General features: G+C 35.9%; 1 long non-coding RNA gene across 1 annotated transcript in view; it reads left to right on the top strand.

The window, feature by feature from the left end:
- The window catches only part of LOC116632195, a 361,778-nt gene that overhangs the window by 9,599 nt on the left and 335,751 nt on the right, over window positions 1-16,428 (top strand). The window lies entirely within an intron of this gene.

The following is a 16,428-nucleotide window of genomic DNA, read 5'->3' as shown; positions in this document are numbered from 1 at the left end:
GCTGTGATAGAACCTATTCCTATAGGAAAGCATCATAGGACTAATCCTGAAAAGAAAATTACTGTCAGTCCTAAAGCTCACTGACAACACAACAGCATTGCCAGATATGTAGCCCATTAAGTAACATAACCCAGTGCCTGGTTATGACCGACCATTAGCATCAGGAATCAAACATTGCATATGTATTAGGTTTAGAGTAGCGTTTTTCTTTTTCTCCATGTGTGAATAAGAATGCGCAAATGGAAAGATTTAAAGTTTTTCTGGTTTTGATATTTTACTGAATAAATTGAGGCTAGCCTGGAATTTTAAAATATCTTGAAAATATATTTTCACTGTTTTCATCACAAGCTAACTCTTTGCACATTTTGGTGTAAACATTTGTTTAAGTAACCCTACACATGTGGGTGTATGCCATAAGTGAGGGAAAAAAGAGTGTCAAATAGCATAATTTTCTCCAGAAAGAACTATTGATTTCTAATGATGAAAAATGAAATTAAATTTTAAATGCAATGAGAAATACTGACTTATGTTGTATCACAACAGTGCATTGTAATGATCTTTTCCAAAGCTGGAAGTCGTCCCAACGTAATTCTAGTGTTTCTGAAAAGGATTATTATTATTTATACCTTATAACCTTTCAAAAGAATCTCATATTTTGATGCTTACAGAATATCCTCTACTCACTCAGGTGGTTTAACACAATCCTTGAGGGTCAGATCCCTTGTTGCAGGATGGGTTTGCTGGTCTTCCATAACAATAACAGCTTTGGGTTAGGTTTTGATGTCTTATATCCTAAAAAGAAAGAAGAAGAAGGAGAAGAAGAGGAAGAAGAAGAAAGTTGAGTTTTCATTTTTTAAATAAAAATTATGAAAAATATAGTAATCTAAAAAATGTATAGAGCAAAGAGTTGGGGTGAAATTTAAATGTAGTCTTACATAATATGGATAGATTTTATGTAGCTTAGATTCATAATACTATTAATCTTTTTATCAAGCTGATGAAATATATCTCATCAAAAATATGTTGCTATTTTCTTGTATTTCAATGTAATTTGACTACTTCCACTTCAAAAACCACAGTTGCCCGATGGGTTTTGCTAGTTATGTCTTGTGAAAGAGGCGAATTTATGCTAAGGCCATCCCAGTTTCCCTGCATTTATTGAGGATTAGCAACTGATTGGTAGATAAATGATACCCATGGAAAGCTAAGGATACATTGAACTTATAAAGCTATTCCTTTGTTTTGATTTGCAGGGATAGGGTTGGCATCAAAGGCCTGCTGTGTCTGCTTCCAATGCTTTGTACTTTATCAGTATAATCAAGAACGGCTCAAGCCTAAAGTAGCAAGGGAGGAGTCAGGTCCTCAGTTCAGATGCAGTGTTGGAGATGTAGGAGAAAACCCCTGCTTGCTCAGGGCTCTGGGCTCCAGCTCCCCTATCGTTGCCCTGTACTTTCTCAAATGTTAGAAAAGTACAATTAGAATGACATTCCACATGACTGGTGCACAGGATAACAATGTCGATACAAAGGATAAACAAAACGTGGACCCACATATTTTATGAGAGAGTTGGGAGAGAAACACTAGCTAAAGAAAAACAACATATAGCTTTTATTACATGCTGAATACTGAGAAAAATAGAACATTTTCTTATACATTAAATTGCAGAAGTAGATATTTAGAACAATTTTGAAGTCATTGTTGATGATGGGAACAAATAGGTAGTGTTTTATATATATATATATATATTTTTTTTTCATTTTCTCCAAACTGGTAAATGTTTTCTATCCCTTCTCAGCTGATGATACTGCCTTTTAGATGATTGAGGATGACTTCCTTCTAGGAGTTCAGATTATAATATAATATTTATATAAGACATTATAATTCACAAATACCTTCACATTCACTGTCTACTTAGTATGGCCTTTATTGTGTGTGTTGTGCATTTTATTCTTTAATATTTAAGGATTAAAAGGAAGACATAGTGTAGTATTCCCCATCTTACTTCACACTGTTTTCTGTAAACCAAATTTTTGATCCCATGAAAAACTCCAGAGCTAGACACCAAAAAGAAAATAAAAGGACTAATCAATTTGAATAGGTAATAAATTTTATGTTTCTGAATGGGAGAAACATAAAACCCATATGGAATGATGAGGAGAATAATGATGTGACGGTATATGATTTTTGAATTGCTATCTATTCTTTTAAATTTCTTTGCCCTAATGAAACTTTTTTCATTCAGACAGCTAAGCATTTAGTGTTTTTGCTTCAAGAAGGGATGAGATCACAGAAAGTAAAGAAAACAAAGCACATTACTTCTTGAGTTCTGATATTCAAATTGCCAGTTCAAATTAAGAGCCAAGAATTATGGTTCTTTTTTTTTAAGATGTTATGTATTTATTTTGAGAGAGAGAGAAAGAGAGAGAGAAAGCAGGGGGAGGGGCAGAGGCAGAGGGAGAGAGAGAATCTCATGCAGACTCCATGCTGAGCATGGAGACCAACGCAGGGCTCCATCTCAGGACCCTGAGATCATGACCTGAGCCAAAATCAAGAGTCTGATGCTTAACAGACTGAGCCCCCCAGGTGCCCCATGGTTCATTTTTATATCCTACACTCCAAGAAGAAAAATAGAATTGGAAGAGAAATAATGTGTATCACAAAACATTAAGTGAATGGGTAGATACAAAGATAGGGTGCATCCCAAACAAGAAGCTTCCAGAGCCATTGCTTGCCAGGAATGGGCTTGGGTAGAGCACTGAGGTTTCAGGGCAATTTGAGGGCATAGATGACCTGCCCTTCCCTTTCTGTACAAAGTTCAGGTAGCATCAGGACAGAGGGGAAGTGGCTGTGAGGTATGTCTAGTCAGGGAGAAACAGGTAGGGAGCAAAGTAGTTCATGCACTCCCGTGAAGTTTCCAAATAACAGAATGAACGCATTTGTCTCTGGCCAGCTTATATTAGTAATGAGTGAAAAGGGGTTTCTGAAGAGACCATGTAATTGGGAACAGGGGTGGTTTAATTTTCCCTACAGGTAGTGATGTTTGTACACCTGATAGAGCTATGTACAGTGAAGTCCCTGCATAGATGGTTCTACGCCACCCCTGGCAGAATGTAATCCCCTTAGGGGCGCCTGGGTGGCTCAGTCGGTTAAGCGTCCACCTTCAGCTCAGGTCATGATCCCAGGGTCCTGGGATCGAGCCCTGCACCGGGCTGCCTGCTCAGTGGGGAGCCTGCTTCTCTCTCTGCCTGCCACTCCCCCTGCTTGTGCTCTCTCTCTCTGTCAAATAAATAAATAAAATCCTTAAAAAAAGAAAAGAAAAAAGAATGTAATACCCTTAAACCTAACGCAACCCTGGGTATAGTTAGGAGGAGGCCTAGATCGATTGGAACTATGCTTCTATCACTGAGTGGAACAGAGATTAATAAATAGATTTTTTTGTTAAATTAGATTTAGCAGATTAAGGCTGCCCTGTTAAGTAGAAGGCCTCCTTTCCCTGACTAAAGGAGGTTCTTTGGCAACATGGTTGTTAGGCTTGACAAATTTGGTATTAATTTAAAAGGTTGAAAAATTAAATGAAACTAAAAATTAAAAACAAAACAACAAAAACCTGTCACATGTGCTGGTTCAGATGAGTTATTAGTTACTTGTATTTAAAATTTAATGCTACTTAATATGTGATTACTAGGTTGTAAGTGATTACTGTGTTGTAACTAAGAAGGAATGGTATAAAATAATGTATAATTTTGATGACAAATTATTTAAGGCAGCATCTTATTAGTTTTAGTATTTTAATGGGTTTGACTATCAACTGCATACTAATTATGCTTCATATTTCTGAATTTTATCTCTGGTTTATTATGTAGATTTTAATTTCCTATTATGAGTGTAGCCTTTTAACTGTTTCAGAGTGGGTCTTTTTTTTTTTTTTCTGTACTTTTGCTAGACTTTCGGTTTTGTTTAACCGTGTTTCAAAAATACCTATTCAAATAAATTTTCCTCTTTATACTGGTGCCCTGCTGCCTCATTTGATAGAACATGCAACTCTTCATCTCGTTCAGGGTTGTGAGTTCAAGCCCCACATTAGGAATAGAGTTTACATTAAAAAAAGAAAGAAAGAAAAAAGACACCATTTTAAAATGGGCTATCTGTTACTTCCATGTCTAATTTATTTTCATTCAGCTTAGCTAATGATACATAATTTTGAGTTTCACAAGCATACCAGTTGGCTTATTTCAGTTGGAGATTAAATTTATAGTAACTTATGGAAACTCAAGGCAATTGACATCATTCAATTACTTGACCCTTCCAACAGCCGCATCTTCTTCATGAGAGAGAATTTGTGTATAATAAGAGCTAAAAAAATCTTCAAGTGGACCTGAGAAAAATGGATAACAGGTAAATACATGCAGAAGCCTGAATGATCTTTTCAAAATGCAAATGCAATCATATTATTTCCCTCTTAAAAACGTTCTATGGCTTCTCGTGGCATTTAGAATAAAGTGGGGAAAAATATTTACCTTTACCGACAAATCCTGGTATGATCTATTCCCTGCCTACCTCTCAAACTTCACCTATGTCTCTTTGTCTCCTTCTGCAGCTTTATTGACTTTTTCAGTTCCTCCAGTGTCTCATGCTCTTTCCTGCTTTAGTGTCTTTTGTATGTACTGCTTCCCATGCTTGAAAGCTTTTCTTCCCGGCTTCTTCAATCTGGCTCTTACTCATCTTTCAAGTCTCATCTTGAAATATAATTTCTTCTGTTACTCTGGACACTGGAGTGCCATTCTATCATTCTAGACAGAATTATGTAATTGCTCCTGAATAGTACTTTTTCATGGCTTTTTCTATCACCTAGCTCATATCTTGACACATTAAGGGCATTCAAAGAATGCTTATTGACTGAGGGATCGTTGGATTTCTGAAGCCTCTCAGACTATATTTCTTAAGTATCAATACATCTTTATGTGAGAGTTACTGAGATCTTTGCTATTTCACTACCTCATCATACTTCATACCCCAGTGACTGTATGCTTCCATTCCAAATTAGTGTTTAGTTGCAAGTTCAAGAGCTTTTGATCTCCAAATTCATTGCTCTAATCTTCAACACTCAAATTCCAAGTCTTTAATGTTTTCCCTCTTTCCCCAAGTTCTATCATAAGGGCCGATTGGGAAAGACGGTGCTGGAAAGGAGAAGTTGAGCAGAGGAGCTCAGACATTCCTCTGGAAATTTCCATGTTTATGGCCCTTTGAGATGAGGCAACAGAACATGCTCATTTCAGCCATCAGATAAAGAAACTGCTTCCTAATGTTTTATATCCTGATGTAAATGGGTGAGGAAACATGAGGACGGATAGGAGTAGATTTCTCAGTCTGTAAATTTACCTAAAAGCTTGATGGCAAGCATTACATCATGGGGTATTTATATCTATGGAAAAAGAAACTGCATTTTTTTTCATTATTTTATTTTCTAGTTTAAGTTTCTTTCTCTTGCATAACTCATTGTGCAGTGAGAGTCCCCACGGATCAGTTGGCTGAGCAGCAGTCTGGAAACTCAGGTGCTCTGTAGCCTATCCCCTGCTGGGTTTTTAATGTGCTGTGTAACCTTGAACATGCCTCTTAATATCTCTGTGCTTCAATATCAGGATCTGTAAAAGAGTGGAAAAAAGTATTAAACTTTGGGCATATTTGTGAGGAAAAACTAGTAAATGTGGTTGAAAAGCACTGTGAAAATATAAAGTCCTGACCATAAGAAAAAGAGAAAATCAGCCAAACCCTAGAACAACTGAGACTGTCCTTCAATGTACTTATAGATGCTGATGGAAAGATTGAGTTTTGATGTGAGGAAAATTTTCCTGACAGTAAGTTGTTAAAATAGGCTACCTCTTTGGCTTATAATATTTCCCTGCTGTTTCACATTTTATTATGTCAGTGCCAATCTCTCATCAAAGTGTATGTGGAAGCTATAAAATAGAAATCGTCATAACTACAACCAGTTATGTGAGACATGGCCAGGCTTTGAGTAAACAGCCTTTGTTAGTGGTCACGTTTTATCTGTATCTCAGATAACTACTAGGCTGGTACTAGCAGAATCTGTCAGGAAAAATAATGGGTTTTTTTCGTGGCTTTCGAATTTTACAGCTTAAAGTATTGTTCTTTCCAAGAATATTTGCTTAATTAAATACCAATCCAGAAATTGCAAATTGTCGAATTTCAGGCCCTTGAGAATAGGGGAAGAATATTGTATCTGTGTACATTTTAGGGGCCACAGGAACCACATCCTATGTAGTCATTTATTTTCTTCTTATTTCCAAATGTAGTACCAGACGTATTTAAGCTCTTTCTAGAATACATGGGAAGGAGCTGACATCTGATAAGGAATGACCTTCTGGAGGAAAGGATTAAAATAGTGATTTAGGAATTGATGTGGATATGAAATATTGTTTAAGGGGATTCTAAAATATTTGCCTTTAGAAGTCATATAATGATTTCATAGAAACACATTAGTTTCCAGAAATCCACTGTTGTTCTCTTGAACTTTAATATTAAAGTTTATTAGATCTACTTTTTTATAGTTGAAACATCGGTCTCCTGAATGTGTGCATGATCAAAGACCCCACCTTTGAAATCAAGGTCTTTGCAGTGATATCTAAGCAAGATTAAAATGTTGCTAATAATATTGAAAGTCTTAATTAAATGTAAAAGCCAATGTAAAAATTCTGTGGCATTACCATATGGTTAAGAGGTTTGCTTTGCATTTTTAAAGATTGTCCTAGATATGTCAATAAACTCTGATGGATGTGCATAATATTTCCATCAATTTATCTGAAGTAAATCTTATGATTCTTACACAAGAGAAAGGAGCTTGAAGATTGTGAGATCATTTTGGTTTTATCTACAGTTTTTAAGTTGAAATATTTAGTAGTTTTATTTCAAGTTTTTGTCCCTAACTTGTCTGTCCTTGATGAAAAACCTCAAAGAATTTGGAAGCATGATTTCAATAAATTAGTCAATTTGCATTTTTTCCTAATTGAAATTGAAACTTTTAAGCATACAGCTTTTAATTGTAGCTATAGTATGTTGCATTTGATTGTTTAATTGTTGAACGTATAGTGCAGGCCTTTCTTAACATATATTTCACATATAACTTTCAGTTTCTGAGCTATGGTCATATCTTAAATGGATATTAAATTATCTATCCACTCTTGGCCTTGAAGTTTCTTTTTGATATGACCCTTTTCTTTCTGTTTTTGGTTTTTGAATTTATAAAAAGCAGTGGTGGCAAATGCTGTCCTTTGAATTATGGCATGTTTAAAGAAGTTTAATTAATATCCAATACAACATATAGAATTAATAGCATTTTAGGCTCTTCATTTAGTTTTCTTCATGATCACAGTAAGTATATCTTTTTCCAAGAGGAATATACAGTGTTTCCATTCAACAGCATAGGTTAAAATGAGAGAATCTTAAAGGAGTAATGGAAGAAAAGCAGATCCAATGAAGGCAAGAGCTATATCTTACTTAGAAAACCAGGAGCAAAATTTATAGTGCACTCTTTAAATAATATGTTAGTTTGACTCCTCCTGTGCTATATAATTTCATGCATTTAATGTGAACTTGGGGACTCATTTATATTTAGACCAAGTTAATCTTACCTGCGTCTGTACCAAGTGAAGTTGCTGCAACTTATAGAACAGGCAGGAGAAGCAGTAACTTATTCATATCAGTTCTCTGAGACTAGTTGAATCTTACTGGCTTATCACAAAACATTTGTTTGATATAGTGTGCAAAGCAGCATTTAGTATGTTAAGACTTTCTCGTGTGGCATAAAATTCTATTGGTCATTAATAATATTAAGACTTCTGTAATTCATATGATCACTAAAATTGAAATTACATGCTCTATTCATATTCTGTTCACAAATTATGTGCTCTTTCACAATGAAAAGTGAAGAACTGAAGAACTGACAATTATTTCCTGGAATATACTCTATTGGCTAAAAAAAAAAAACAGTTAAATAAATATCTTGCCTTCAGATTTCATCTATAGGACAATTCTTTTCCTAAGACCTGTTTTACACATACCTCTCAGTACATCACGATATTTTTCATTTTTTTCTTTCTTGGTGAGGATTGACTAGTTAATGTTTACAAAGTATTTTGAAGGTGTAAAGTGCTATGCAAGCGCTAAACCCAATAAAATGTATTTTATACTGAATCTGAGAGCTGATTTGTGCAGCATCGAGCTTTGTGAGTGAATAGAGCAAAGATGATTAAAATCAACATCATTTGTAATTTAAAATACTGTGAACAACAAAGAAGATCCAACTATGGCTTTCGTTTTGGCAGGCTGCAAATATAGATTGCTGAACAGCGGTAGTCTGTCAATATAAAGCATTTAGCACTTCACTAAGCAGCTTGAGAGTTTTCTACTTTAGGAAGAAAAAATATAGATGAAGTCAGATTTGGTGTAACATTATTTTGATGGATTGACTATATCATTATTAAAAAGAAAACTAAAACTCAACAAAATCTAAGAAGAAATAGTCTTTGCTATAGAACTTATCAGCATGGTGAATGTTCAGAATGAGACTCTCTCCATGAAGGCTCCCCACTCCATTCTGAATGTGCAGAGGGATGATGACAGAAACCAACTGCACAGGAAAACAAAGCACAGAATTCATAAAGAAAGATTGAGAACAGATAAGAGATTGACAGCCACTCATATGAGAAGTTGTTTTGGAATCCAGCTGGGCAGTTTCCACGATCAGTTTCAAAAATGCACAAGATGTTTTATTAAATAATAAATGTTGATTGAGTCCATAAAATATTCTCAGAACTTTGGGGAACACTTTTATTTATTATATTTATATAATGCCAGTCTTAAAAATAATTTAAGATTGCTCTTAAGGGATATAAAATGAGTAGGACACAAATAATAAACTCACAGAAGTAATAGTTGGGGAACTATAATACAATGCCTAAGTATAATATCTATACTACAAAAGAGAATGTGGAAGTTACATGATTAAGATATTGATTTGATATTTTGGGAATTCAGAGGAAGAGATACTGCATCCATCAGGGGAAACTGTAGAATACTTCTTAAAAAGTGGTACAGTTTTGCCAATATCTCTATCATCTATCTATCTATCTATCTATCTATCTATATCTATTTATCATCTATTGAATTGTTTCTGAGAGAAGAATTTAAGGTAACAACAGCAATATAAAAAGATTAATTTGGTTCATTAATTCCACAAATATTTAACCTGATTCTTATTTTAAAAACAAAAGTCTTGTATTTAGAAAATGCATTACTTTGTTAATAAGTCAAGGTTGTGCATTTACAGTTCACTGATAATTTTTTGTTCTGTTGTGAAACATTACTAAGACTAGTGTGTTTAAGAACAATCCACACATATTTTTTGAAAAGTTACAACAAGATTCATTTTCATGTTTCTTCTTAAGTTTTGGGTAGATAGGTAAAATCTTTATGCTTCAATCATTCCATTGGCCAGTGGACTTTCTCAGTAACAAAATTGGAGATATGATCTGCCAAAAAGCTAAAGACAACTAGACACTATGATAGTAGTAAAACTATATTTTTATTATCATTCTAATCCCTTCTACTGATGCTTTTATTCTTTAGATTATAATCTTTTATACCTAGGACCCCCATACTGCTTCTTAATTTCCTGCCATCCATATTCCTGCACTCCCGTCACTCACTTGTTTTCTTTCTCCTATTAGAGTTTCTTGTGTATCTATTTTAATATGCACACTCATTGAGGAATATTTTAAAAATTTAAAAGTATAAGGATATTAATAAAATCTCTCATGATCTCACCATCCAGAGATATTTTTTAATATTTTGGGGTATGTCTTTCAAATCATTTTTTTCATCCCTACACTTTTAAAAGTTAGTATATGGAACTAGAGGGTATTATGCTAAGTGAAATAAATCAATCAGAGAAAGACAAGTATCATATGATCTCACTGATATGAGGAATTCCTAATCTCAGGAAACAAAGAGAGTTGCTGGAGTGGTGGGGGTGGGAGGGATGGGGTGGCTGGGTAGACATTGGGGAGGGTATGTGCTATGTTGAGCCCTATGAATTGTGGAAGACTGATGAATCACAGACCTGTACCTCTGAAACAAATAATACATTATATGTTAAAGAAAAAAAAAAGTAGGAAGGGAAAATGAAGGGGGGAAATCAGAGGGGGAGATGAACCATGAGAGACTATGGACTCTGAGAAACAAACTGAGGGTTTTAGAGGGGAGGGGGGTGGGGGGATGGGTTAACCTGGTGATGCATATTAAGGAGGGCATGTATTGAATGGAGCCCTGGGTGTTATACGCAAACAATGAATCATGGAACCCTACATCAAAAACTAATGATGTAGGGCGCCTGGGTGGCTCAGCCATTAAGCATCTGCCTTCAGCTCAGGTCATGATCCCGGAGTCTTGGGATCGAGCCCCGCATCGGGCTCCCTGCTCAGCGGGAAGCCTGCTTCTCCCTCTCCCACTCCCCCAGTTTTTCATTAAACATTGGGCTTCTTGAGGCTTAAGATAGTTTAATTCATTTTTAGATCACCAGCACATAGCACAAAATGTAACATATATGGGGTGGTTAATGAAGGGTTCTTGAACTGAATGACAGGGCTATCCTAGGTTACTTTAAGATGACTTGAAGTCCATTTTTGATGAATGATTCCTAAGTTATATGTGAAACACTCATAACTAAAACAATAACTATTAATTCTGGTCTTGCCCACATGGCAAGTCCTTATTCTGTAACAGTCAGTGTGCTTTTGTATATATTGGCTGATATCACCTTCACAAACCTTAAGGAGTAAGGACCCTTATTGTCATGATTTTACAATAACTGAGGTTCAGAATCTTAATTTTCTCTAGTTCGTGTAGTGAGCAGGTGGGGAACAGTATGTGGACCCAGTTCTGACATGAATGTAACCATTATACCAGACTGCCTCACAGAGGGCACCAACTAAAAGGAGGCACCAGGTATAAGAAAACAGAGCTTCCTGAACGTAAAATCACCCATCAGTTCAGTTTAAAAGTGATCTGAGAAGGTCCTTAAACTCATTTGCATTTTCAGCTCCCCCCCCCCGCCTTTTTGGCCAAGAATTGTGATGTGCTATGTTAGATGAAATAACTAAGTTCTGTTAAGTAGAGGTAAGACATACTAGGGAGTTTTTTTGTACTGTATTCATTTCTAAATGCTTAATTCTAAGAAGGATGTTTTCAAATTGGGATTTATCCCACAGAGAGTGAAGAAACTAAAACCCATTTCATTTAAGAGTTACAGTAACAGGGTTTTAAGAGCTAGGAGAAGAAAGAGAAAAAAGAAAAAAAAAAGAGTGTGTGTATGATTTTGAAGGAAGGTTGTTTGTAGGATGTGGGGGTTGCAGTGAAGTTTGGGGATGTTGACAGGAATGGAATCCTATTCAAAATATTCCACATTGGAGTGTGGACTTGCAGAAGTCTGAATGGGAATCTATTCCATGTGACTGTGGAGTTCAGACTTAAGAACAGCGGATGAAAATTCCTAGGAGACCAAATCTGTGTATAAGGAATATCATTTTAACAATTTCAGCTGTCCCTGGCCACCAGATGGCAGGTGACTGTGCTTTTGATCTTTTTTATTACCAAATGCCTGGCAACATGCCTGACTTGCAGTCAACTTCAGTGTTGGTTTACTAAATACATGAATGGGTGTTCAAAAACAGTATAAAGAGCTAAATTATGAGGTATGGATTCCTATTAATGTAAGGTTAATTCATTCACAGTCATTGACAGGAACTGTCTAGTATGCTGTGGAATGGTTCTTTAAGAGCCTGGCACAAGGAAAGCCTGGCATCAGGCAAAGTGCAGAGGGTTTGCTACAAAAACCTGGTTGCCAGGTTAGAGTGGAGCTGCAAGCTGGACAATGAACTATGGATTCCTGCTTAGAGACCAGATGAATCCTAGCGCTTGGGTGGGGCTGAGGCTGTAGATCCGCACTAAGAGGTTCCAGCTGTCAGGGAACAGGCAGGCCATTTACATGAGTCAGTCTTAGACAACTTTGATATAAAAGATTTTAGCATTTTGATGAGTTAAGATTACTTGAACACTTGGAAAAATAAAATTGCAGATCTTTTCATAAACTGTTAGTAATTACTAAAAGAAATCATTTCCAGAAATAGTATGTTCAAATCAGTGGTTCTCAAATATGACAGCATAACTCCCAACTGAGAGCATTAATTCTGATTTAGGAGTGGGATGAAATTATTTCTAAGTTAACTTTTCTCTTTTAAAAGAAATTAATCAGCCTCCTCTTCTCTTTCCCCAACCAATAAAATATAATTACACAGTTTTTTAAAGTTTCGGGTGTTCTCTGATATATGGAAATGTTTTTTTCCCTTATATTTATGAACATCAGTGAAATATTCAGTTTAAAAATGAAAGTTTAATTAGCTTTTGTTTACATTATGGTAAATAATAGACTGTTTTCATTTTAATTAGACTGAATCATCTAGTAGTTTTTTTCCCCTAGGAGGCTAGTAGTCTGTTTTTAATGTTTTTAAAATGAGAGAAAAAATTCTGTACGTTCCAAGTATCAATTCTTCTCTTCTTATTAATAAGAACCCCAAATTTTAGCTGACTACCTTGCTGCCCAGCGCAAAAACTAGATTTCCTTTGAAATGGTTGTGGCCTTATGAGTAAATTTTGACCAATGAGAACTAAGTGTTATTTGCAACTTCCAGCAAATATCCTCAAAAGGAATGAGGTTTCCGTTCAGATTCTCTTTCTTTATTCCTGGGATGTGGAATGATGTGGATGATGACCAGACACAAGCAGCCATCTTGTGAAATGAGGCAGCACACTAAGGATGGTAAAGTAACAGGAAGCTGCCAAACAGCTCTGGGCTGCCTAAATCTATTACCGAATGAGAATAAATGTTGACCTTGTTCATCCTATTTTATTGGTGGTTTTTGTTGCTGTTGTATGTTGCTGAACTTACTGCTGCTATACCAGATTTAACTGTCAAGGGCACACACACACACACACACACACACACACACTTTCACATTTGTGTAACACTATTGTAATTGATTTGTGTTGGAGCTGCTCAGTAACCTTTACAGTTGTGACAGTGATTAAAGTTTACCAAACACCTTTGGTGATTTGAACTGTCACCAGTGAACTGTCACTGGTTGACACCAGTGACTGATGTATTTCTAGATTTTGCCTTCTGGGAAAGAGGAAAGCTACCCTTGAATCTTCCTCCAAACAGTATTCTCTAAGTTGTTGAAATCTGTGTTTAGAAAATAAATCATACGTGGGAAAGAGAATTTAGAAGAAAGTAATAAAGTTTTTAGTTAAATAAAATGCATTTTTGGCACTTTGAAGTCTATAATAATATAAGTTTGTGATAAATATTATTTTATTTAAAAGTACTACAGCTTAGGCTGTTCATTGAAATGATGTGGAAATGATGTAGAGTAGTGTAAGGTGGATTGAGTCCCAAGTTTTTGCTTCTCCTTGTGGTCTGGTACCTTTTTATCCCATGGGTTTGCTCTTTAGCACAGACTTGACTGCAATTAATTAACTGAAATCTTGCTGAATTCCGTTCATGGAAGCTGGAGCCAAAGGATCCCTCCTTGCCTTTGGGTGCTAAGGGCATTGTGCTGATACTTTGATTTGAGGTCATGTTTATTCCTTTATTCATGCTGTTCACAATGTGACTGCTAAATGTACACCTATATTAAGAATTCCTGCTGTTAGCGTAGGTGTACCAAATGGAGTCCAAATAAATGCTCTATAGGGAAATTGGGCAAAGTCTGTGAAACTTTTTTTTTTAAGCCCTAGGAATGTTTTAAGAACATCTTTAGTAGAAGCAACTAAATTAGATTTCTATTTAAGTCTTGTTTTAAACAATAGTTCATCTGAGGCAAGAGGAATATGTAAAGATTTTTGTGACTCTAAGATCTGTGAAAGAAAATAATTGAAAAAACACTTTACACCAGAAGTAATTCTAGCTAATTGTTTTTAAAACCCATGTGTTAAAAGTAACATCTGAAAGAGTTGTGTTGCAGAGAAGATTTACAATTTGTTATTGTGCAAAAATGACTAATAAATGTACTGCTACCAGGTATATATAATACCAGACTCTCCTTATATACATTCATCTACACAGATGGGCCATGTAGTAGAGAGAGAAAGTGAGATTTGTAATTTCATTTTAGCTGATTCCGATGTGGAACGAGGGAGCATAGTTTGAAGAAACTGACTTGTTTATCTCATCACAAATAGAGGGAGAGCTTATGTCATATAGTCATATATATATGTATGTATATATGCATATGTATATATGTATAAATATGTTATTCACTTATTCTTACTCTTTTAACCTGCCAAGTATAATATATCTATATAAATGTGCATATATCATAAGTGTGCAGCTCAATGGATTTTTACAAACTCAGAATACCCAGGTAACTAGGACTTATGTTAAGTAAAAGAAAATTTCCAACTTCTCAGGTGCTCTTGCTCTCTTCCAGTCCCAACTCATCACAAGGGAAGTAGTATCCTAACTTCTAATAACATAGATAATTTTTTTTGCATTTTTCTTAGTTTTAAAAAATTGAGGAGTAAAATATTTTCATTCAAGTGAAGAAAGTACAAGAATTTTAAGAGTTCAGCTTAACAAATGTTTATACATATTATATACTCATGTAACCATCATTCAGGTCAAGACACAGATTTCTCTCATGCAGGAAGGTTTCTTCCTGCCCCTTTCCTGTCAATCCTCATCTCTTCCCCAGAGATAACCACCACTCTTACTCTTAATTATTTATTCAATGAGCCTTTATTGTGTTAACTGCTGTGCTGCCTGCTACAAGTGAACAACATGTCTCTGCCTCTGAGGAGATCACTGTGGAGAATCTAGATCTATAAGCAAGAGATTTCAGTATTGTGCGCTAGGAGCTATGATCCAGATAAGATGAGAGTTACCTGGGAATACCTAGAAAGAGTGCTAAGTCCAGCTTAGACATTCAGTAAGGCATCGCAGTGGAAGGGTCGACTACACCAGAGGTGAAAGCAGGGGAGGAATTAGCCAGGGAGAGGAACTACAGAGGAAGCCCTTCCACTGAATCCTAGAGGCCTGAAATCGAATGGCTTGGAACTCAGAAGGACTGGATCTTAAAATGTTAGGTGTAGAGACAGAGAATGAACTGCAATGATAGTCGGAGACCAGGCCACATAAGAATCTGGGCTTTGTCGCAAGTTTGTGGCAGATATGATATGAGCAGATTTGAATTGCAGCAAGTTCACTGGCTGTGATTTAGAGATTGAATTGAAAAGAGCAAGAATGGATTTAGGGGATTTAATCTTGACTCGAAGAAAGGGGATTGTCTCAGTATTCTAAGTGACACTAGAACCAGAAACAGGAATAATAAGAACTGCACTTAACATTATAGCCCACATTAACCAAACCATTAACCTCAGGCCCTGCCATGTGCTTTCATTACTGGCCATTTGTGGATCCTCAACATAGCAACAGGGGCAGATATTACCAACTCCATTTTATTGATGACAAAACTGAGGCACACAGCTGAGCAACATGCCTAAAATCACACTGTGAGCGACGGAGCCAAGGTTCAAACTCAGAAAATCTAACGGTAGGGCTTGCCTTCTTAACTACTCTGAACAGAACTTCTCTGTTAACACATTTAATTCAGCATTGGCAAGTGTCTTCAGTTCACATGCGCTGCGAGCTGAGAGGACTTTTCTCTATGGGGAGAAACCTGTTGAGTTTTCTCTTCTTTAGCTTGTACTCCCTTCCTCACTCCCATACATATAAAATGTTCTTTACTATGAGCTAAGGTGTTATAATAATAAAACTCTTGCAATTTTTTGATTGTTCAGTTAATAATTAGCTTGATGACCTAAGCATATCATTAAAGAGTTCTCGTTTTCTTTACAACAAACAAATAAAACAAAATAAACCTTGTTTTTTTCTATGTTCTAATTGCCATCTGAATCCAGTTCACACTCCCTAACCCAGTACCTCAGATCCTCTGAAATTCTGAGGCAGTCTATGGCTACACTCATTTTTCTCACTCCAAATCTCAATATATCATAAGTCAAACTCCACCTGAAATTCTTGCTTTTCCTTGTGCTGCCCTATTCTCTCACACTTACTTTTGTTGCCATCTTGAATGCTCTCTGCCTCTCTGTTGAAATCCAAGGCACTGTTCAGGGCCCAGCTCTGGGAATCATCTTTAACCCCTCATACCTTTTCCTTAGACTCCATTTAGGCTTCCTCCTCTACTAAACCATTGTATTTCCATAGGATTGTACTTTGTTTATACCTTTATAGCACTCAGTGAGAATTCTATTTGGTGCCCTTTCAAGGAAATTAGG

The sequence above is a fragment of the Phoca vitulina genome, unplaced genomic scaffold, assembly GCF_004348235.1.
Source record: "Phoca vitulina isolate PV1807 unplaced genomic scaffold, GSC_HSeal_1.0 scaffold6, whole genome shotgun sequence".
In the NCBI taxonomy this organism is placed as follows: Eukaryota; Metazoa; Chordata; class Mammalia; order Carnivora; family Phocidae; genus Phoca; species Phoca vitulina.
The sequence above is the reverse complement of the archived record's forward strand: the minus strand, read 5'-3'. Positions and strand labels throughout refer to the sequence as shown.